The sequence below is a fragment of the Oryza sativa genome, chromosome 2 (assembly GCF_034140825.1).
Source record: "Oryza sativa Japonica Group chromosome 2, ASM3414082v1".
Lineage (NCBI taxonomy): Eukaryota > Viridiplantae > Streptophyta > Magnoliopsida > Poales > Poaceae > Oryza > Oryza sativa.
This window is the reverse complement of record NC_089036.1, coordinates 3,933,505-3,936,771: the sequence shown is the minus strand read 5'-3', so window position 1 is coordinate 3,936,771 and position 3,267 is coordinate 3,933,505. Positions and strand designations below refer to the sequence as shown.

General features: G+C 48.2%; 1 non-coding gene across 1 annotated transcript; it reads right to left on the bottom strand.

Moving 5' to 3' along the window:
• Positions 1 to 287: 287 nt before the first annotated feature.
• On the bottom strand, positions 288 to 2,972 carry LOC4328447 (uncharacterized). The gene is made up of 2 exons (XR_001543170.3): positions 2,682 to 2,972; positions 288 to 699 (listed from the first exon to the last, which is right to left on the bottom strand). It is a non-coding gene; the product is annotated as an uncharacterized protein (transcript).
• Between the last annotated feature and the right edge of the window lie 295 nt (positions 2,973 to 3,267).

Genomic DNA, 3,267 nt, shown 5'->3' with positions numbered 1-3,267 from the left:
AAAGTACAAAATGCAGACATCCTGGTTCAGTCACTCTGAAAGAATAATAAATGCTCATACATTTTTATTTTGATATCAGAGAAAGCATATGTTTTTTTTTTGTTTTTCAGTCCTAGAATTGAATAAGTATTGCAATAGTTTCTGATTGACAAAGTTACCTGAAATGTGAGGCGCAATCATCCTGAGAAAAAAAAAACATATAATCCTCACTGATCAGTTTGAGCAATCTGATTCTCGGAGCTCAAACCACCAAAAGCATTTCTTCTGCCGAAGTTGCACACTGCTGATTTTCCAAGCTGCTTTATTTACATATCCATTACTTCTCAACACTTGATTTACCAAAACTCAGCTATCAACAATCACCAGTTTATTCCCATTTATGGTGGTGTTCATCATATACGCATATACGAAAAGTGATCGCTCTGTTTCTTTTAAATGATGGAAATATTTTACATCCCCTAGCACTGCCGTAAGGTGCACAATCAATAAGTTTTTAGTAGTATTTGCTCTATTGGAAGCGACTCTGCAATGGAAGATGGTCAGCATGCATCATCTGGGCATTTGGGCATTTCACGCACACGCAATCCCCAAGTCCCAAAGTAAAGATCTCGCAGAATCCGATCAGGTAGCCATTGGCAACACACTGATTAGCACAGGCTTGAGGACTTTCGCAGGTTGTGTCCGGGGCATTATCTGCATCTGTTCAAACAAACAAACAAACAAAAAATTACGTGATCAAGGCAGAGAAGCATATGGAGAAATTTATCCTAAATATTTATAATCATCAGCAAAGAGGAGCATATATCTGCAATTACCGCAAGACACGGTGAGGAGTGAATAAATTAAGATAGACGAAAATATGGAGGTAACCTTGCAAACCATGCCGAAACCTATATGCCGGTTGCTATAAGATTTAGAAAGAATCTTAGGGTAGGTTGGCATGCCAATTTATAGGACAAGTAAGGTGAAACATTTATCGGAAAATAAGGCGTGGAGGAGTTTATTGTTAAAGTTGGAAAGAAGTTATGGTTTGGCATCAACTAAGGGAGAACCAACCAGAAGGGGAAAAAAGAAGGGAAACTGTTTCGTTTCTCTTTTAGAAATGGAAACAAGGCATGGAATTGTTTAAAAATGGCATCGAAGAGAAAGGTTTATATATGCTGAACCAAATTTAGAGGCGCGCATTCATCTCATCGAATGCGCATTTTTGGCTACTATTTTTGGTTTGCATGAAGGAATTTGCTTGTGTAGAGTGCGTATATATAGGAGGCCAAAGAGCACCAACCACCAAGGACATTTCTATTTTCTGTGAACCAGAGAGGATATCAGCAAATGGATATCTTTTTACAGCAGATGGAGATAAATACAAGAGATCTCCCCCAGAGTCGGCTCTCCCCAGGGGCGGCTCGGGAGGCGACCCGGCCACCCCTCTTCCCCCCACCCCACCCCCCTTCTCCGCCTCGCTGTCGCCGGAGCGGCCGCCGGCGAGGCCGCGCGGCCGCAAGGACGGCGGCGGCAGGGCGCTCCTCGTCTCCTCGCGCTTGGACGGCCTGGGGAGCCGCCCGGGGATGGGCTGGTGGCGGGGTCGGCGGTGGGGTCGGCGGCGGCAGCGGCGGGGTCGATGACGGCGGCGGGGACGGGCGACGGTGGCGGCTGAGGTGAGTGCGCCGGGTGGTGATGTGGGTGGCGACGGCATTGGGACGGCGGTGGTGGAGGCCGCGGATCCGGCGGCGGCGCGGCGCCCGGCGGTGGCGTGAGCACGCAGGCACCCCGCGGCGGCCACTGGCGTCCTCCGGCGCCCCTCTAGGCGTCGGCCGGCGTTGGTGGTGAGGGGGACGGCCGGATCTGGCTCCCTTGCCCAGATCCGGCGCATCCTCGAGTGGGGATGGGGTGGTTTGGCATCCGGCTGTCGTGCAGGTGGTGTGCATATTGCAGGTACCCTCGGTGTGCAGGTGACATTTGGTGGCTCCCGTCGTGGATGCTATGGTTGATGGCTGCTTCAAGGCGAAAGTCTTGCTCCGCTCTCGGTGCTAGCAACGGCGACGCCCTTGGGCGCCGTTCACCTTCTTGAAGGCGTTGCTACTGGAGCCCTCGTTCAACTCCACTTCAAGAGTTTTCTCCGGGTAAAAACCTAGATTCGTTAGGATCGGACGATGTCGCCGTTCTGTCGGCGTGACCTTCTTGAAGGCTTCGTTCTAGGAGTTTATCTCTTATTGGATAGCTGTACTTAGGTTCAGTTTGTCAATGTCGAGGTTTTTGCCGGTTTTCCTTTAATTAACCGTGGTGTTGTAAGGTTTTTGGGTCCGGTTTTCCCTTATAAACTGGATCAACTCTCTCTTCTTCTATAGTGAATTGCAGGAGCTCCCTGCCTATCCCCTCGAAAAAAAAAGATAAATACAAGAGACTAATTAAGTTCATTCATTGAAGCAGAGAGGTTCAATGAAAAGCAGCTACAATTTACAAGAGTTTGTCTCGTTTCAATTCATCTTTGCATGCAATGTTTATTTCTACATATATTTGTTTCTCTCAAGCACAAAGAATCAATGATATATTCTCAGTGGCAAAACCAACCGAAAATGTCACAAACTCATCCCAGCATGCTTAGCAAAAATAAGTTTTACTCCTACTTAGCAACAACAACAGCAACAAAAAAATTACGACAAGTTAGTAGAGTAGCTCACTTCATCAGGGGTAAATATGCATTTGCTGATTTCATCTACCCATCAATGGATTCCTCGTGTGCCACGCAAGCCATCGTCGCCGCGCGAACTAGGAGAGAGAAGGATGCGGCGCCGCGCGGAGGGTAAGGGTTTGGAGGAGGCCTCGGCGGCCGGCGGGGCGCCGAATCCGGAGGAGGAGAGTAGGGTGGCGGCGGCGGATCTCGCCGGGGATGTCGTCGGCCGGCGAGGCGGCGCGGCGGCGATGAATCGAGGGGGAAGAAAGAGAGATCGGATAATCTTGATCCAACGGCTAGGGATCTTCCTCTGAGATCTAACGGGTGAAATTCTAGAGAACTTTTCACAGTGGCCCTCCTATTTTAGATCGTCAGCAATTTTACGAATAACACCTTGATCCTCAAACAATTTTCTGCTGGCATGCAAAGTGAGCGTAACTCGATTGGTTAGATTACTTATAATGAAACCAACCCATCCGGCTTCAAATCCTAAATTTAACATGGGTGCTCGCATTTACAGGTAATTATTTTTTTCAAATCCTGGATTTGGCATGGGTGCTCGTATTTATGGCTTATAATTCTTTCAGTGGTAC